At 39.0% G+C, this 21,402-nt stretch overlaps 1 pseudogene; it reads right to left on the reverse strand.

Moving 5' to 3' along the window:
• Positions 1–1,934: 1,934 nt before the first annotated feature.
• Positions 1,935–11,954, reverse strand: LOC105888148 (annotated as a pseudogene).
• Positions 11,955–21,402: the final 9,448 nt, after the last annotated feature.

The raw sequence follows: 21,402 nt of genomic DNA on the forward strand, positions 1-21,402 counted from the left end.
ACATGCAACACATGTTATATATCAATATAACAGGCCTAGCTCCTTATTTTGACCACCTTCCTATGTAGACCAGTTTGTTACAGTACTTTGGGTGGTTAATTAATATAGGCTCTACTGTAGTTAATACACTTCTTATTATAAAATACCATTTGAAGCATAACTTCAGAACCAAATAGAATATCACTTTCATATATGAACAGCAGTTTTCAGTCACCAACATAAGTGCTTTAAAGACTTATGCTAAGATACATGTCATTTACCCTGTTCTAGTTATTGTTGACTAAAACATTTTTATTTCTATAAAAAGAATCAGAGAGCAAAGAGGAAGATGGGAGAACAGGGCTCTCCAGTAATTGTCTCCAAGCAGAAATTTCAGTTTGAACAAACATCTACATAAAATACCCTCACAAGAATTAAGGAAACCAGGTGAGAGATTATGGTACCTGGCTGTTGCGCAGTAATAGGAAAAGATGCATCAAAGAGGGTAGGAAGGGCAGTTTTATTCACCACATGGCCTTCCCCTAACCCCAGGCAGAGCAACTTAGAGAAAGATTTCATTCTTTTAGAGGAGAGAGAAGTAAGCATAAGACTTTGCTTTGAACCTTAGTATCAAAATTGTCATAATAAAACTCAGCAATGGGAAGATCCCCACAGCCTTTTTATAGTGACATCAGTCATATAGAATTAAGATTAGCTTTAATTATCTTTCTTAACTTGATTGCCTCTGTAAAGACCTTACCTCCAAATAAGGTCATACTCTGAAGTACTAGGAATTAGGACTTTCACATAAGAATTTTTGTCTGGAGGTCAGGCTCTGTAGTTCATGTCTATAATCCTAGCACTCTGGGAGGCTTAGGCAGGTGGGTTGCTTGAGCTTAGGAGTTTGGGACCAGCTGAAGAGGAGCGAGACCCTGTCTTTACTAAAATAGAAAAATTAGCTGGGTGCTGTGGCAGGTACCTGTAGTTCCAGCTACTCAGGGAGGCGGGGGCAAGAGGATCACTTGACCCCAAGAGTTTGAGATTGCTGTGAGCTATGATGCCATAGCACTCTACCCAAGGTGGCAGAGACTCTGTCTCAAAAAAAAAAATTGTCAGGAGTATAATTCAACAATAATACTGTCCATGGTAAAGGCTGTTCAACTGTTCAGAACTCTTAAGAATCTTGCAAACATCTAAACATAAGGCAAACACAGATCAATCCTTTACTCCCTCTTCCTCTCTTGGTGGATAAGTCTCTGGGTGGTGATTTGGACCTGTTGTGACATCTCAGAGTTATTGGATTGCATTTTCTCCCAACCAGGATAACTCTCACACCCTTCAGAGAGTAGTACGCTCTGGTTAATGAGTCAAGACTGAATGACCAGATAGAAATGAACTCCAATAAATTTTCAGTGGTATGACTCAAACAGCCTCCAATGGCACCAAACCTGAAATCCAAAATTTCATAACAGCCAATAATGGTGATAATTACAGCAAAGACTTATTATATCAAGCATTAACTATGTGCCTGGAACAGCTACTTTGTAAGCATGATATTAGTTAATCCTCATAACCACTATATAAGGCTGACACTTTCAATTAAATCTGATAGATAAGTAAACAGCTTAGTACAAACACTGACATATACAATAGGTACTCAATAACCAAAAGATAATATTTATCCCCATTTTACAGATGAGGAAACAGAGCATCAGAGACACCTAGGATTGCACTGGGATGGAGAAGTAAAGCTCATATTTGAATCTAGGCATGTTGGACTGCAAAGCTCATGATCTTATCTACAAACTATATCATACCCCATTCCTATCCCTGTGTCACAGAATCCTAAGATTATAGAAATCCCCAGAATAATCCATCATTTCCTCTGTCCTTTCTGAAACCTTGCATGGATCTCCCATTTTAGCCTCAAGACCTTGAGAATTACGTTCTCAGAATTAAACTAGGAATTCAGAGTCCATTACTTTTTTTCTGTGAAATTCAACTGTCATTTATTTTTCTGTCTGTTGGCTTACTTTTTCAAGAACTTCTATTAAACCTTGTTCTGATACCTCCCCACTTAGTTGTTCATATCTTTCCATCTGTATAATGTAATTCTCTACTGTTTTCATTTTTTTAGGCTTTACAAGTGCTAAGTTATTTAACCTGGCCCAGGCTGACTGATCCAGAACTTGGGCTAAGATACTGTTTCTCATTTCTGCTTCCCTGCTGTGCAGCGTCACCAGGATCCCCATGCTTCCCCTGCAGCTTAGCCAGCCTCTGCTTCCTCAGTGCCTCCAGCTCCTCCTCTGTCCATTTGGGATGGAGCAGCTGCAATCACCCTGCAATCCCACTGCAAGGGATCTCCCCCAGAAATTTTTTATAAGCCACAAGGAATGGTCAGTCATAAATTCAGGTGTCCAACAGACACCTGTTTCCCAAGAGTTAAAGGGCTCATGAAAATCATGCCCTGGCTTAGAGAAATCCACAGAGCTACTTTAACCATATATATTTTGCATTTTCCAGCAGCTGGCAGCCTTGGGGTCTACAGACCCCCACTTGCACTTGCTCTTCATGTCCATTTACACGGGGCTCCTGCGGAGAGTACACTGTGGCCTTACCTCTCTGCCATCACTATTGATGGCCCCCTACAATTCCAGCCATCAACAGAAGAGGCACTGTGGCCATCCCAACAAAACATGGGAAAGTTTTCAGAGATGCATGCTCTTTACCTTAACATCAACTAATGAATGCACATGGTGAAACCTCAAGATCTCCCAATAAATTAGAATCAAGTGATTGATGGAGGATGCTCTATTCTACTTGGCTAGTTTCCAAGTCAAATGACTATCCTTCAACTCACATTACAAGAACAATTTTCTTTCCTCAATTTCTGCATCAGAGTTATGTAGAATGGCTAAATATGCAAAGTGCTTTTACATACATTATCTTGTCTGACCCTTACTGCAGCTCTATGAATTCACTCCATGTTATTGACTCCTTTTATAGATAAAGAAAATGATACTTGATGTGGTCAAATGACCTTCTCAAGATACCTCAGCCGGGACTCACAAGCCAAAATGAATATTCATGTCTATTTTTAGTTGTTGTTGTGGTTGTTTTATTCTGAGTTCTTTCCCCATACCTAATTGCATCTCTGATTCTCAATATTCTCTTTCAAGTCTAGTGTTTATAATTATGTTACAGAAATTGTATTTGGTATTCCCTACTCAATTTTCAAAGATTAATTTCTTCAACAAATGTTTCTGGGACAGAGTGTTCTGTACCAGACCCTGGGCTAAGTAGGGGCACAAACTTGAGCAAGACAGACATGACTTCTTCCTCTGTGGAGTTTACAATCCAGCATTATTTGCTCAACCAGTCCAGAACTTAGCAGAAGATGCCAAAAGCAGTGTAACAAAAGAGATACTCAAAAATATGGCATAAAAGCTGTTTCATAAGGAAGTTAAAAGGACATCAAAGTTTAATTCCTGAGAATATCCATTAGGAGAACTCTTGGATGCCTGGAGAAGGGATTCAAAAGTCAAAAGTGAACCATTTATAACAAGGACCCCCAAGCCCTCTGTCTGCAGCAGCTGAATAAGTGTGTAATGATTGGCTTGCTAGGACATTTCTATCTCCCCTTTTAACTCGTGGAGTTCTCAGACTGACCCAACCACAGTAACTTCTGGGGTCTATATTTTTGTAACAACTTAGTCATAGACTCAGATCCATGGCCAGTCTGACTAATGCAGCCAAACCACTGTCTAAACTGAAGAAACTCCAGCCCAAATCTCTTTTCAACCAGTCCCAACTCTAAATCTCACAGGTCTTTCATGTCCTCATCTGTAACACAGGGACTGTCATAACTATCAACAATGATCGTTAGGAGGATTCTTTGATAAGATATTGTCAAATGTGTTGTGAAACTAGGATAGCATGGAGAGCCATCTTAGATGGCAAGACAAAAGTCATGCATAGAGGATGGAAAAACAAGGTAGAAGGATCCTTTCCCAACCCAGTAGACCCATGACCCTTGATCCTTGATCTGCCTGTAATCAGAGACAGGAGGAACCTTCTATATTCTTTGAGCTACTGTTCATGTGTGGCTTTGTTGTAGTCATTGAATCTACATCTTAATCCATAGAGATGTTAACTAAGCTGTTTAATGAAGTAAATCAGCTGTATCTTTAGCAGAACTGTGTTCACAAATATGTTTCCTTAGAGGAAGTTTTTTCTTTCCTTCCAACTGTGTAACTATAAATTATTTTGCTACTGAAAGATGTATATTTTTTCCAGGAATTTTCTCAAGAGGAATTGGCAGCCTGAGGGTTTTTGTTTTCCTTTACCCTCTTGTGAAGGAGGCAGATTTAGTTAGGAAACTAGATTTCACACAACACAATCTGCTCTCAATTTTCACCTCCCACCTGTGGTCGTCTTTAAAAGTAATAATCTGAAATATGATAAATATGTGACTTGGACCACTGCAATTATTTTCTTGGAGCTTCAAAAGTCAGAAGCACCCTAGAGTATTCGGTAGGGTTTCTCCTGGGGAGAATGGAAAACCCTGCTGTCAAACACCTAACAAAAGAGGAAATAAATTTTCTCGTAGGTGGTATAGGAAAAGAACAATCTTCCCCCTTTCTGGGTTTCTCAGTCATTTGAGGCTAGCAATACGTGGAATATTCCCAGAGATGGGGAGTTCTTTGGCTCCATAGATTCAATGCAATTCTCATTAAAATACCAATGCCACTTTTTTGCAGATCTATAAAGAATAGTTTTATGTCTCATATGGAACCAGAAGAAATGGTCAATACAACCTTATGTAACAAAAGGGAGGCATCACAATACCAGACTTCAATCTATATTATAGGTTATAGTAACCAAAACAGCATAGTACTGGCACAAAAACAGACATGGACTTACAGATCACAACAAAGAACCCAGAGATGAAATCATCCTTATAATCTCATCTGATTTTTGACAAAACAGAGAAAAACATGCATTGGGAAAGGAATCCTTGCTCATAAATATTGCCAGGACAATTGAATAGCCACATGTAAAAGACTGAAACCGGTCTGCACCTCTCACCATTCACAAAAATTAACTCACAATGCAGAAAAGACTTAAATCTAAAGCAGGAATGTTGGAAAAATTCATAGATATCAGCCTAGCCAAAGAATTCATGAATAAGACCCCAAGAGCAATCACAGCAAGAACAAAAATAAATAAATGGGACCTGATTAATTTAAAAGGCTTCTGCACAGCCAAGGACACAATCAAAAGAGCAAATAGAAAACCCACAGAATGAGAAAAAATATTCACATGATAATGCACCTGAAAAAGGACTGATAACCAGAATTTGCAAAGAACTCCAGCAAATCAAGAAACAACCAAATAATCCCATTAAAAAATGGGCAAAAAACATGAACAGAAACTTTTCAAATGAAGATATACTAATGGCCAACAACAAAGTCATGAAAAAATGCTCAACATCTCTAATCATTAGAAAAATGCAAATCGAAACCACATTGAGATATCACCTAACTCCAATGGAAATGATTCATATTAAAAAGTTCCCAAACCACAGATATTGGTATAGATGCAGGAAGAAAGGAATGCTTATACACTGTTGGTAGGACAGCAAAGTAGTACAACTTCTATGGAAAATTGTATGAAGATACCTCAAATAACTTAAAGTAGACCTACCATTTGATCCAGTAATTCCACTACTAGGTATATATGCAAAGAAAAAAAAGTCATTTTACTAAAAAGATATCTACATTCAAATGTTTATAGTGGCACAATTCACAATCACAAAGACATGGAAACAATCCAAGTGCCCACCAGTACTTGAATAGATTAATAAAATTAATACTACTCAGCCAAAAAAAAAAAAAAAAAAGGCAATCTAGTGTTTTTATGACAATCTGGATGGAACTAGAGACCATTTTTCTAAGCGAAACATCACAAGAATGTATAAAAAAACACTTGTACTCAATACCAAATTGGAGCTAATCAATCAATACTTAAGTTCACATGTGGAAGGAAACTCAAGGAAAATCAAGCAGGGGGAGGAAGGTTGGGATGGGTGAATTCACACCCATTAAATACAGTACACACTGTCTGTGTAAAAGGCACATGTGTAACTTAGACTCAATCTAAGGTTACATACTTTGCAAAAACGAAGTATGTAAACAAAACATGTGTACCCCCTAACATTACAAAATTTAAAAAAATTAAAAGAAGTAAATCAAACATTAAGAAAAAAGAGACTCAGACTCAGATCTCTCAGTAAGGAGCAGCCCTTTTAGCACCTGTGATGTCCAACTTAGACCAATGAGCAGCTCCGGTGATGACCTGTACTTCATTGTCTCTGTAGTGGTTAATTTTATGTGTCACTTTGACTCTAAGGGATGCTCAGATATCAGATAAAACATTATTTTGGAGTGTGCCCGTCAGACTGTTTCCAGAAGAAGTTAACATTTGACCTAGCAAAGAAGACAGCCTTCAGCATTCAGGGTGGGCATCATACAATTCATTGAGGTCATGAATAGACTAAAAAGACAGAGGAAGGGCAAATTTCATCTCTCTTCTCTTGCTGGGCCATCTCTCTCCTCCTGCTCCTGAGCACAGGTTTTCTCTGCTGTGATGTTTAATCTTGCCGCCAACACCACCCTCCTTGTCCAAACTCCTGATTCCTCCTTGCCTTTACCCTCCATTTCCTTTTCTTGTCTTTTTTTAACATAGTACACACACTTTTAAAATACTATATATTTTACTTATTTATTGCCTTTAATGTTTTCATAGTTGCCTCTCTTTACTATATTAAGCAAAGACTTAAAGGAAGTGAGTGAATTAAAGGAATAAAAGGGTTTCAGGAAGAGATAATTATAATAAAAATGACCCAAGGTAGGAGCGTTTCTTGCTTGCTTTAAAAACACCAATAAACTGTGTGGCCAGAGTGGAATGAAGGAATGGGTGTGGGTTGGAAGGGAGTTAACGGCAGACCGGATCATGCAGAACCTTGCAAGTCATTATAAGGGCACTGGTTTCTGTCAGACCCTATGAGAACTTATTGCAGGGTTTTCAGCAGATAAGTAAGATGATCTGGCTTATGTTTTAACAAGATCACCCTAGGTTATTGACTGAAGAAGCCAAGCACTCCAAGGATTGCAGCTGACTTCAGTTGTATTTAGATCTAGATGCTCAAATGATAACAACCAGGCTTAGTTTCTCACATGTCTCAGCCCAGACTCTGTGTGTTTTCTTCAGGCTCAGGGTGGTCCCTCTCCTGCTAGCAAATGCCTGAAGCAGCTCTAAGCTTTGCATGGCCAAATCCAGTTAGAAGAGAGAAAGCCTTTCTTTTCAGAAGAACCAGCAAATACCTCTTCAGGGTTCATTTATTCTCCTGGACTTTGTGCCCCTCTTTGAAACTAATGGCAGAGAACAGTGACAATCATCACATGCCCCTAAGTGGACAGAATGACTTTCTTAGGGGAAATTCAGGGCACTTTTACCTAAAGGAAAGAGTTTGTATAGTGAAGTACAAATGATAGATACTCACTTATTTGAGGAAAGAGAGATTCCTATGGCCATTTTTTAAACTTTTTCATTAAATTATAACTGTGTACATTAATGCATTTATGGAATACAATGTGCTGATTTTATATACAATTTAGTTGTTTTTATTAAATCATAGATGTGTACATTAATAATATCAAGGGGTACAGTGTGCTGTTTCTATATACAGTTTGAAATACTTTCATCCAACTAGTTAACATAGCCTTCATGTCGTTTTCTTAGTTATTGTGTTAAGACATTTATATTCTATATTTAGAAAGACTCACATGTACCCCCATAGGATAAACCATAGACATGATCCCACCAATCACCCTCCGTCCACCCATTCTCCCCCCTCCTCCCTTCCCTCTCCCCTTTCCCCATACTCTTGGGCTAAAATTGGGTTATAGCTTTCCTATGAAAGCTATAAATTAGTTTCATAATAGGGTTGAGTACATTGGATACTTTTTCTTCCATTCTTCAGATACTTTGCTAAGAAGAATATTCTCCAGCTCCATCCATGTAAACATGAAGGAAATAAAGTCTCCATCTTTCTTTATGGCTGCATAGTATTCCATGATTTACATATACCATAATTTATTGATCCATTCATGGGTCAGTGGGCATTTGGGCTTCTTCCATGACCTAGCAATTATTAATTGGGCTGCAATGAACATTCTTTATTGTAGTGTGATTTTTGGTCTTCTCGATATATACCTAATAGAGGAATTATAGGATCAAATGTCAGGTCTATTTTTAGTTCTCTATTCTCTAGATGACTTTCCAAAAGGAGCATATCAGTTTGCATTCCCACCAGCAGTGTAGAAGTGTTCCCTTTTCTCCACAACCCCACCAGCATTTGTGATTTGAGGATTTTGTAGTATGGGCTAATCTTACCGGTATTAGATGTTATCTCAAGGTAGTTTTGATTTGCATTTCTCTGATGATTAAGGATGATGAGCATTTTTTCATATATCTGTAGGCCAAGCACCTGTCCTCTTCAGAAAAGTTTCTCTTCAAGCCCCTTGCCCACCCTGAAATGGGATCACTTGCTCTCTTCTTGCTAATACATTTGAGTTCTCTGTGGATTCTGGTTATTAAACTTTTGTCAGAGACATAACCAGCAAATATCTTCTCCTATTCTGAGGGCTATATGCCTGCTTTACTTACTGTGTTTTTGGCTGTGCAGAAGCTTTTTAATTTGAGGAGATCCCAGTAGTGTATTTTTGATGTTGCTTCAATTGCCCGGGGGGTCCTCCTCATAAAATATTCGCCCAGGCCAATTTCTTCAAAATTTTTCCCTACACTTTCTTCTAGTATTTTTATAGTTTCATGTCTTAAATTTAAATCTTTAATCCAGTGAAAGTCTATCTTAGTTAGTGGTGAAAGGTGTGGATCCAGTTTCATGCTTCTGCAAGTCATACAACACCATTTGTTAAATAGGCAATCTTTTCCCCACTCAATGTTTTTAATTAGCTTGTCAAAGATTATATCACAGTAAGTAGCTGGGTTCATCTCTTGGTTCTCTATTCTGTTCCATACATCTACCTCTCTGTTTTTGTGCCAATAACCATGCTGTTTTCATCACTATGGATTTATAATAAGTCTGATGTCTGGTAGCGTGATTCTTCCTGCTTCATTTTTATTTCTGAGTAATGTCTTGGCTATTCAGGGTTTTTTCTGATTCCATATAAAACGAAGTATTGTTTTTTCGAGATCTTTAAAGTATGACAATGGAACTTTAATAAGGATTGCATTAAAATTATATATTGCTTTAGGTAGTATGGACATTTTAACAATATTTTCCCAGCCATGAGCATGGTATGTTTTTCCATTTGTTAACATTTTCTGCTATTTCTTTTTCTTTTCTTTTTTTTTTTTTTTTTTTTTTGCAGTCTTTGGCCAGGGCTGGGCTTGAACCCACCACTTCTGGCATATGGAGCCAGCGCCCTACTTCTTTGAGCCACAGCTGCTACCCTTCAGCTATTTCTTTTTTTAGAGTTTCGTAGTTCTCTTTATAGAGATCTTTCATGTCCTTCGTTAGGTAAACTCCCAAATATTTCATCTTCTTTGGCACTATTGTGAATGGAATAGAGCTCTTGACTATTTTTTTAGCTTGACTATTGTTGGTATTTATATACAATTTAGAATGCTTACATGAAACTGGTTAATGCAGTCTTCACCTCACTTACTTAATTGTTGTGTTAAAACATTTATACTCTACTCTTAATAGATTTGACATGTACCCTTACAATATCCACAATAGGTGAGGTCCTACCAATTACTCCATCCAGCCTTCCCCTCTCTTCACTTTCCTCTTCCCTCCTTCATTCACGGCTACAGTTATATTTTATTATTCATATGAAACTGTGGGTGGTTATATATTGCTTTCATAATAGTACTGAGTACATTGGATACTTTTTCTTCCATTCTTGAGATACTTTGCTAAGAAGAATATGTTCCAACTCCATCCATATAAACATAAAAGAGGTAAAGTCTCCACCTTTTTAAGGCTGTATAATATTCCATGGTATACATATACCACAATTTGTTGATCCATTCATGGGTCGATGGGCACTTGGGCTGCTTCCATGACTTGGCAATTGTGAATTGGGCTGCAATAAACATTCTGGTGCAAATATCTTTGTTGTAAAATGATTTTTGGTCATTTGGATATACCTAGTAGAGGAATTGTAGGATCAAATGGCAGGTCTACTTTTAATTCCCTCAGTGTTCTCCAAACTTATTTCCAAAAGGAATGTATTAGCTTGCATTCCCACCAGCAGTGCAGAGGTGGTCCCTTCTCTCCATATCCATGCCAACATCTGTAGTTTTGGGATTTTGTTATGTGGGCTACCCTTACTGGAGTTGGATGGTATCTCACATCAGGGCTCTACCAAACCTTTAAAGAGGAACTAGTACCTATATTACATAAACTTTTCCAAAACATAGAAAAAGAAGAAATACTTCCCAATACATTTGAAGCAAATATCACCCTGATCCCCAAACCAGGAAAAGACTCAACAAAGCAAGAAAACTACAGACCAATATCATTAATGAGTATTGATGCAAAAATATTCAGTAAGATCCTAGCAAACAGAATTCAACAACACATCAAAAAATTTATACACCATGACCAAGTTGATTTTATCCTAGGGTTACAAGGTTGGTTCAACATACATAAATCTATAAATATAATACATCACATAAATAAAATAAAAAACAAAGACCATATGATTCTCTCAATTAGTGGAGAAAAACTTGATAATATCCAGAATCCTTTCATAATCAGAACACTTAAGAAAATAGGCTTACATGGGTCATTTCTTAAACTGATAGAGGCCATCTATAGCAAACCCACAGCCAATATCATACTGAATGAAAGAAAACTGCAAACATTTCCACTCAGATCTGGAACTAGACAAGGATGCCCATTATCTCCACTGCTATTCAACTTAGTAATGGAAGTCTTAGCCATAGCAATCAGGAAAGAGAAGGCGATCAAGGGTATCCAAATGAGGTCAGAGGAGATCAAACTCACCCTTCCCAGGTGATATGAGCTTATACCTAGAAAACCCCAGGGACTCAACTACAAAACACTTAGAAGTGATTAAGGAATACAGCAGCATCTCAAGATACAAAATCAATACTTACAAATCAGTAGCTTTTACATATGCCAACAATAGTCAAGCTGAAAAAATAGTCAAGGACTCTACTTCTTTTATAGTAGTTCCAAAGAAGATGAAATATTTGGGAATTTACCTAACAAAGGATGTGAAAGATCTCTATAAAGAGAACTACAAAACTCTGAGAAAAGAAATAGCTGAACATGTTAACAAATGGAAAAAATACCATGCTCATGGCTGGAAAGAATCAACTTTGTTAAAATGTCTATACTACTCAAAGCAATATGCAAATTTAATGCAATCTCTAAAAAGCACCACTTTCATATTTTAAAGATAAGGAAAAAATAGTACTTTGTTTTATATGGAATCAGAAAAAAACTCAAATAGCCAAGACATTACTCAGAAATAAGAAGAAATCAGGAGGAATCACACTACCAGACTCCAGGCTATCCCATAAATCTATAATGATCAAAAGAGCATAGTAGTGGCACAAAAATGGAGAGATAGATGTATAGAACAGAATAGAGAACCAAGATATGAAGCCAGCTACTTATCATCATTTGATCTTTGATAAGCCTATCAAAAACATAAATTGGGGGAAAGATTCCCTGTTTAACAGATGGTGCTGGGTGAATTGGCTGGCGACTTGTAGAAGACTGAAATTGGACCCTCACCTTTCACCACTGTTTTAATGTAAGGTAGATCAAGATTGGCTAAGCAGAGGTGTGGGACAAAGGGCTTGTGTAGAGGAGACAGCTGACGCTGAGGGGAAGTATCTAGAAATGTCATTTAGACTGTGCACAATTCTCGATTCTTCTGCTAGCAAGATGGAGCTGGTCACTCAGTTTTATCTTCAAGGCCCTGGGTTTTAGCTCCAACTCCACCCTGATCTATTGTGCCTCAGTTCTCCATAGAAAATTGGTGATCTTAAACTCTTAGGATCTTCCATCTCTGAGCTTGTAAGATTCTTGCTTTGGTCTCCACTGTTGGCTTCTTCTTCCCTCTTCCTTGGGCCCCTGATGACCATTCACTTCTCACAGTGTGGTGCCTTAGCCAGTCCTACCTTCTCTAAATTCTGCCTCCAGCCCCCAACACCAATCAGCCATTCACTGTCCCAGCCCCTCCCAACCAAGTGGTAAAGGGACCTTTGCTATGGGATGGTTATTCACATTTTGATATCTAGAACTCATACTTTAACACCTCAGATTTGTTAGAATGATAGACATTCAGGTACTTTCTTTTTTTCATCAAGTAGGCCATGGAGCCTCTTCAAAGACATCTCAAGAATTTGGTTGCTTTCACACACAGTGAGGAATACAATAATTAGGAAAAAGACAGATGTGATGAAGCCAACCTTTCAGACTTCAGTAGACATACATTGGGCAACAAATATATTGAAAATTATTTATACATTTCACATAGGAGCTCTGAGTTGGCTCTAAAGTCATTTCCTTGAAGCAAACATGAAGACACTGATGAATTACCAAGTCATGCTTCCAGAATGACACATTGTCTAGTGTGACATGGAGAGAAATGAAGAAATAATAGAGAGTATGGTGTAGGAACCCTTGTCCCATGGCAGTTTTACAATATCTCTTTGACCTTTAGGGTTGGCCTTCAGCATTGCCTCCTCATGACATGCTCTGGCCTTCCCCACCTCTGGGCCTCTGTTCACACTGTCTCTTGCCATAAAATGTCATTTCTTCCCAACTTTGCTTTAATTGTTCTACCATCCCCATTTTAAACATCCCCTCTAAAGGGAGTCTTTCCTGATCTCTCTATTGGGCAAGATATAGGCCACTTCTGAGCTCCTCCAGTGCCTTCCCTCTATCTGCATTAAGACAACAACCAGAGAATACACTGAAAAAATAAAATCTACTCTCAAATCCTACACATTCACATAAGGGCTTGGGTACTGCATGAATCCAAGCCTCAATCTGCACCTTATTGAGAAACGGGCCTGGTTAATACCTCTCCAAGTGATAAAACACAATAATAATGTCCAATCTCAACAGGGACTTTTCTATTTCCTTCTGTTCATATACTAGGCAATTTCTGAGATACCTGCCTCCTGATGGGCATGCCCTGTATAATCCCCTCACCATAACCCCCTGTGTGTAGGAAGGACTTAGGGACTCCCTTACTGTGAACAAAGGGGACTCCCTTACTGTGAACAGAGTAAAAAATAATGAGGTGCCACTGTCAAGATTAAAAATATTAAGATACAAAAAGACTTAATTCTTTCTTCTCTCTCTCTTTCTCTCCCCACCTCTCCATACCTCCGAGGGAAGCCAGCTGCCATGTTGTCAGTTGCCTCATTTGAGTTACCCTACCCCCATGTAGTAAATAATTGATGTTTACAACTAACATCCCTTAAGAAATCCTACCAACAGCCCAAGAACAAAATGGGTGGACTTAGAAGAGGATACTCGTCCAACAGAGCCTTCAGATGAGACCACAGCTCTGGCTAACACCAGAGAGTAGCCTGTGACAGACCCTGAGCCAGAAGCACTCAGCTAAGACACATATGGACTCTTAACCCACAGAAAGATAAAAAAATGTTCCTTCTTTTAAACCATTGAGTTTTGGGGTAATTTATTATACAGCAATAGATAACCTATATAGTAACCAATCAAAAATGTCTTTCAGATACTTACATTTTTTGGAAGGACCTTGTTCCTTCCTGCCCTATATCTGTCCCTCACAGTGACCACTTTTTGGCCTTGGTTATTCTTAAGTAATCTATTATTTTTTAGTCAATATGCTAGTTCAGAATTAAGCTCAGAATTTGATGATGTCAATGAACTTGACTCTTTTCCAAGAAATTAGATAGACGTCAAAATTTCAGGAAAGTGTTTTCCATTAAAATGTAATCCCTAGAAAGTTGTGGTAAAACATATTTTAATATTTTTGTATCTTTAGCACCCTCACAATTCCATTTACTGGCCCATTAGTTTTCAGATAAATGCACATTTCATATGAATGAAATTGAAGTATGAGAAGAGGAACACAGTCTGTTCAAGTCTATCCAAATGTCTTAAGTCAGTTGTGAATTGAAGCTTGTTATGAATCCAGAAAACTTTCAAGAAAGTCGTTTGGGTGACTTTGCTGACATTTGTAATGTCCTTTTCACCTATTCATCATGTTCTTCCATAAGCCCCAGCATGACCATCACCTGCAAGTGGCTTCAGTTGCTGAAAAGCAGGGGGCCCAACCCTTAGGAAGGCCCCTATGGTAATGCTTAACTCTTAAAGGTCACAGCAGCTACCAGAAGAAGAGATGATATTATCACCAACAGTGACTCTATTAATATTTCATCTGTGTCCTGCAAGGCTTCCTTCTGTCTCTGAATTCCTCATTGGTTGGGTCGGGTATTAGGTCAATTCATTTCAGCTTTCAAATTTCTGAAAATTAACCAATGGATGTTCTTAATCAAATTAACACTAAGAGCATTTTTTGTGTGTGTTATCTATCTGCTAGATGCAGTCGGAGTTGTAGAAAAGAGAAAGACACAAAGATAACTGAACATGCGATGAGTCCCACAAATTCAAATGAGCCTGTACAGTCTTAAAAAAAAGGTTCAGAAATAGCTCTTTGCTCAAAGATCTCAAATAGAACTAGAGTAGGAGACTGAGGACCTAGAGTGTCGATTCCAGCTCTGTCACTAGACACTGCTTGAGCAAGCTACTTTTCTTCTCTTAGTCCCAATTTTCTCATCTGCACAACAGAGGATTTGGATTACACTCAGGTTATCCTAGAATAGCCTCCCATGACTCCAGCTTTTGGGTGTACACACCTTGTGTAATGAGTATGGGTGGGACCCAGTATCTGATGAGAGTTGGCTTCCATTATTAGGTTATTAGGTTACAAAAGTGAGATTTTTGCAAATGTCATTGAAGTCCCAAGTCAGCTAATTTTGAATTAAAAGTGAGGTTACCTGCCTTAATCCAATGAAAGCCCTTAAAAAGAGTTCAGATCCTTCCTAAAGAGAGTGATCATCTCACAGGGTAGAAGGACTGAGCTGCACCATTAAAAGAGGGCCTATGGCATAGCCACAGGACAAGGATCTGAGAGCAGCCTCTGGAGCTGCAAATGAACCCCCGCTGATAGCCAGCAAAAAAAAAGGACATCAGTATTACAACTATAAAGAAATGGATTCTGCCAACAACTGCATGAGCTTGAAAGAGTATCTACAATCCAGAAAGATACATGGTCCAGCTGACACCTGGACTGAAATCTTGTAGCACTTTGAACAGAGGACTCAGTTAAAGCCATGCCCAGATCCCTAATCTGGGTTATTAGTGAGATAATACTTAAATTTATGTTGCTAAAAACTGATAAAATTGTTTTTTTTTTACATAGGAACAGAAAACTGATGTGGATTCTAGGTGAGTTCCATTCTGTCTGCTAACTGTAATGATTGATAATGTCTGCCTGGAGCATAGTACTGAAAAGGATTCTAAATCTGCTACAAAAAGTGTCATGATTGATTAATAATAACTACCATGGATATTCATCAGTTAGAATTCCTCCTCCTCTGTTGCAACCAACAGAAAACACCACACAATTTGGCTTAAGGGGAGAAGGGTGTTTCATCCCACAGAACCCAAGTCTGGAATTGCACCAATTGTGGTAGCAGAGGAATTCCCACAAGTCAGCACCCCAAACTGTCCTGAGACGGAGCTGGTTGAGATGCCAAAGAAAGAAGCACTAAACAGCAGAGTGATTGCTTCATAGTATTTATGTGTATTGGAGGAGATTAACTTGCAGAATGCTGCAGCAAGAGGAAAGGGGTATTCACCTTTGTATGTAAGCAACAAGGAGATCAGGGTACATTTATATGGAGGCTTGAGGAATTGACTCAGGGTAAGTTTCTTTCATTGTTTTGGGCAACAGCCTAGATACCTGTATCAGAGCCTAGAACTAACTGGTCAGGCCTACTGGGCAAAGCCTGCAGCTGGCTGGGTCACAGAGCAGTGAAGGTACTCTGCAATTTCTGGTCAACACATGGAAAAGAAGCCATGGGAAGCTGGGATACCCTACAAAGGAGAAATGTCAGATCTGGAATTTATTCAGCAAATGTGTGTTGAACTCTGTTGTAAGCACTGAGGTCACAACAGAAATGAAGTCCTAGCCTTCACAGAGTTCACATTTCAATGGCTGATGGAAATGAAACATTCAGGGACAGAATTGGTTTCAGGCAACAACTGGATCCAGAAGTTCAATATACTATTTCTAGGTTATAGCCCCTTTAGGCACCAAGCTTGCATCCTCTCTGCTTCACAGGGAAAAAGATTGTTTTTTATGTCGCTACTCAGACACTGAAGGAAACTCCTTCTTTGCTGGTCCTGATTAGATAGGCTCAGGTCACACCCATCCCTAAACCAATCACTGTGAGGTGGGGAAGAGTGATGAATCAACCACTGTGTCCTAGAAAGAGTGATGACCCACCAGTGAAGTGACCTCAACACCCAGCCCTGAGGGGAGAGCCCAAGTCTGCTCCACCCAATGCACTTGACCTGGGCTTTAGGAGAGATGCTTTTTGAGCAGCAAATCAGGGCACTGCCACCAGAGGAGCAAAAAAGTAATTAACACCCACCACAGTGAAGGAGTGAGGGAAGATTGGAAATTCATGATGTGTTTGGTCTCTGGGTACAAGATGGTCCCAAAAGTCCTTTCAAATTCCAAAATTTGATGATATTTCTTTTTCTAGTTTTATTAAATGGTATTGATTGGCAAAGTTAAATGAAATATATGTTCAATGTATTTTTTAAAAATCAAGCAATACTGCAATCTACAAAGCAGACAGCAATATTCCCCACAAATGTCCTTAACCACTCGCTACCCTCCACCTGACATCCCAAAAACCCACCTGTCCTTCCTGGTGCTATAATTCTACACACTGTGTTTATTTGGTTTTAAGGTACACACTGACTTCTGGAAAGGAGCATGAGGATAGAGATTCAAGTTCTGGAAGAGAGACTCCAAATTCCTTAATGACAAGATCATGAAAGAAGTCACAGATTGTGAGTTAACAGTCCCACAACCACATCAAAGTCAAATAAACCCCTGCCTTTCCACAAAATGCCCATCACTTTTAATGCCCACCCAAATTTAAGGAATTAGGGTGGCAAGGATCTCAGACTCAGGTGCCCTCTCCCATGGTTGTGTGGTAGGGTAGAAAGAAAGTGGACAGTAAATTCAGCCAAACCCAGGTCCAAATTTTGGCTCTGCCACTAACTAATTGTGAAATTGCAGGCAATTTACCATATTTCTCAGAAGCCAAGTTTCCTCATCTGAAAAAACTGGGATAAAGATACCCACCTGCAAGTCCTCATGTGATGAATGAGACATGAGGACAGGTGGCTGGCAATACCTGACAGGCACCTAGTAATGAAAATAATTAACAGAGATTGAGCCTGCATTGTGGCTTGGAAAGCACCCTGGCCTGAGAGTCAAGAGGCCTGGGCACAGTCCATTTATTAGTCAAGGGCTGCTGCATAGAGCAGTTAAGAAAAGACCTTGGATGATGGAGACCCGACTGCCTGCCTTGGCATGACTTGAAGTTTACAAGTTACACTAACTTTAAGATCCTTGAACTTTCCATGTTTTAATTTCCTGCTCTGTAAAATGACAATGATAATAGTCCCTGCTTCCTAAGGTTGTTGTGAAAGTTAAATGAGTTCAGTGGATGTGAAATACTTAGAAGATGCATAGTTCTTGCTCAATAGATGTGTGCTACTATCATTATTAATCATTCATTCAACATATATTTGTTGAGAATATATATTCCAAGATCTACATTAAGTGCTAGAATTGCACAAATGTATATAAATCAATTGCACAAGCATATTGATTTTTTTATTGCAAAATGAGACCGTAATCACAGTTAACAGAAGAAGGAACAAATGCCGCAGGAGCCCAGAAGAGGGAGCCTAACATTGGAAGAACCAGGGAAGAGTTCACAGAGAAGGAACCTTAACCTGCACCTTATGCTGGTGTGGAAGCATTGCGCCAAATGGAAAAAAAAAAGAGAGCCATAGTTATAACACTATACAATTTCTGTAACATAAGACTTGCACACAAAATGACAACCTACATTTTGCAAAAACACCTACAGAAACAAACTGAATAGGAGTGGAGAATCAGGATTTAAAATCATAATTAAACTGTAAAGAGAGAGAGAGAAAAACTATGCACATCCAATAGTGAACACGTACCATGTACTGAAAGCCAGAGGGAGGGAGAGAGGGAAACTGAAAGGGCGGGAGGAAACCAGATACCACATACAGAATATGTGAGAATTTTCCAGCAAGGACAGGAGAGACAAACTCAACAGAATCTAAGGGGGGGAGGGGATTGGCAGTTTCCTTCCCAGGGGGAACAGTATGTGAGTGATGTGTGTATGGCACACTTCCTGTGTGAGGGACATAGCTACAACCTAGACTTGTCCTGTTGTGATGATTCACTTTCATCTAGTCTTCAGGAAAAAAAAAAAAAAAAAACAGCCCTACACTTCGCACAAAATGAGGAAGCAAAGGCACAGAAAGTGCGGGTCGTAAAAGCCTCCCTTGCTTTCAAATCTAAGAGCCCTAAACCTCAGCATATAGGCATTAATGAAATAATTGCCAAAATAAATATTAATTGTGAATTTTCTAAGTGCTGCAAAATTGAGTTGAGAGCTAAAAAATGCATAGAAGCCAGCAACTGGAAAAGCTCCTCGGGAGAAAGATCAGCAGGAGCTAAATGATGAGTGGGACTCAAGTATTGAGACAGAAAGGGAGAGAAGGTCAAGGTGAAGCGGGGGTGAGTTTGCAAACAGTCTCGGAGCAGCACCTTCCCGGCCATAGTGGCCATCAGTGAGAAGCCATCTAACAATTTTTCTATTGGGTATTACTAATCCGGAATGTGAAGAGGAGTGGGATAACATCTTCACATGTGGTTCAAATGTGGCTCTCTCTACTTGTGAAGAAAATGGGTGGATGAGAAGCAAAGTTGGAATGGACACTGGACAAATTGTTTTGCAATATTTACAGTGGTTCAGGCTAGAGACCATGATGGCTTGGGATGGCAGCTGAGAAAAGGCACAAAGTGAAGGAATCCAAAATCCATTTAGTAAATAGAATTGACAGAACTTTAGGATGGACTGGATGTAAAAGACAAGAAAGAGAAATGCCGAGTTTCTGGAAATACCAGTCACTTAAAGCTCCCCCAATTTAGGGCAGACAGTAATACATGAATTTCTTTGTGGCCAAGTCAAGGTTAAGATCTCTTTGGAATGTCTAGGCAGAGATTTTGTGGAGATATATGTTTCTGGAGCTCAGAGACAGGTCTAAGTTATGGATAATGGTCCTTATCATATAGATGGTATGAGTTACATCAAGTAGAATGAGGACATAGAGCAAGTTTTTCAAAAATGCTTAGAAACTTAGAGCAAAGCCTTAAGGCATTCCAACATGATTATTCTGCAGAGTATAGTCCTAACATAGGAATAAAAAACAGAATACCTAGAGCAGCAGTTCTCAACCTGTGGGTCGCAACCCACAGGAACTATATTAAAGGGCCACAGCATTAGGAAGGCTGAGAACCACTGACCTAGAGTAAGAGAAGCCAAGGGAAGGGAAGGTTGAAGGAGTTAACACACATTAAATGTGGCTAAGAATTATCTAAATTGAGTGTCCTAAGTCACAAGTTCATGTGTTATTCAGCAGCTTAGAATTGTACACCCTTCCTCGAGGTAGAAAACAATTTTAAAGGCTTAAAAGTCTAAATCATTTGCCTAAGTGGAAGCATCCAGGAAGTGGTGGGCAGAATTTCAAACCCAAATCTGTCACTAGAGCCTTTCCTAGGGAAGTTCTCTTGGCCTCTGTTATCTTCCTTAGTTGGTAGACACAGCATTTCGCCACCATGGCACTGTGACTTGCAAAACTGGAAAGAACTGACACTGGAAACTCGGCAGCAATTTCTATCCTCTCTCCTACCAATAGCTGTATATCTCAACAGAAGAAAACCATTTGTCATCTCTGGATCAGTAAATGGTGGAGGGAACACCAGATGAGACATGATAAAGGGTACATGATAAAGGGATGCTGGATGTGCTCAATTGTAGCTGTGATTTCATCTTAAGCCTAGACTGGGAACAGGTGCATCTGGAAAACTGAGAGCCTCTTATTGGCCAGGCATGGCAGCTCACACCTATAATCTCAGCACTTTTCAAGGCTGTGGTGAGAGGACTGAGTGTGATTGCTAGGTATATATCCAAAGAATGGGAATTCAGTATATCAAAAAGATACCTGCACTCCTATGTTTATTGCTGCACTATTCATAATAATCAAGATTCAGAATCAACCTAAGTGTTCATCATTGGATTAATGGATAAAGAAACTGTGGTATATATTCACAATAGAATATTACATAGCTATGAAAAAGAATAAAATCCTATTTGAAACAACAGATGGGGAAAATATTCTTCTTAGCAAAGTATCACAGGAATGGAAGAAAAAGTATCTAATGTACACACCCCTATTACGAAACTAATTTATACCCTTTATATGAAAGCTATAACCTAAAAATAAACTAAGAATATGGGTAGTGAGGAGGGAGGAGTAAATGGGTGGAGGGTGGGGGGATTGGAGGGTTCACTTCTGTGGTTTATCTTACAAGGGTATAAGTGAATCTTTCTGTGAGTAGAATATGAACATTTTAACACAATAACTAAGAAAATGACATGAAGGCTATGTTAACCAGTTTGATGGAAGTGTTTCGGATTGTGTGTGAAAACACCACACTGTACCCCAGAAGTGCATTAATGTACACAGTTACCATTCAATAAAAAAAAGAAAGAAAGAAAGAAACAATAGATGGAACAGGAAGACATTATGTTAAGTGAAATAAGCCCAACATAGACAAATATTATATGTTCTTACTCATATATGGGACCTAAATATTAAAAAAATTGATCTCATAGGGACAGAGAGTAGAATGATGGCTATAATAGGCTGGGATGGACAGTGAGGAGGGCAAATAAGAAAAAAAAGAAAAAACCAGCCTGGGCAACATAGTGAGAACTTGTCTCTATACATTGCCAGGAGCAATGGCTTATGCCTGTAATCCTAGCACTCTGGAAGGCTGAGGCAGGTGGATTGCTTGAGCTCAGGAGTTAAAGACCAGCTGCAGCAAAAGCTACTAAAAATAGAAAAATAAGCTGTGTGTCATGGCAGGCACCTGTAGTCCCCAG

This window comes from Otolemur garnettii, unplaced genomic scaffold, assembly GCF_000181295.1.
Source record: "Otolemur garnettii isolate 467f Iridium unplaced genomic scaffold, OtoGar3 scaffold00209, whole genome shotgun sequence".
NCBI lineage: Eukaryota > Metazoa > Chordata > Mammalia > Primates > Galagidae > Otolemur > Otolemur garnettii.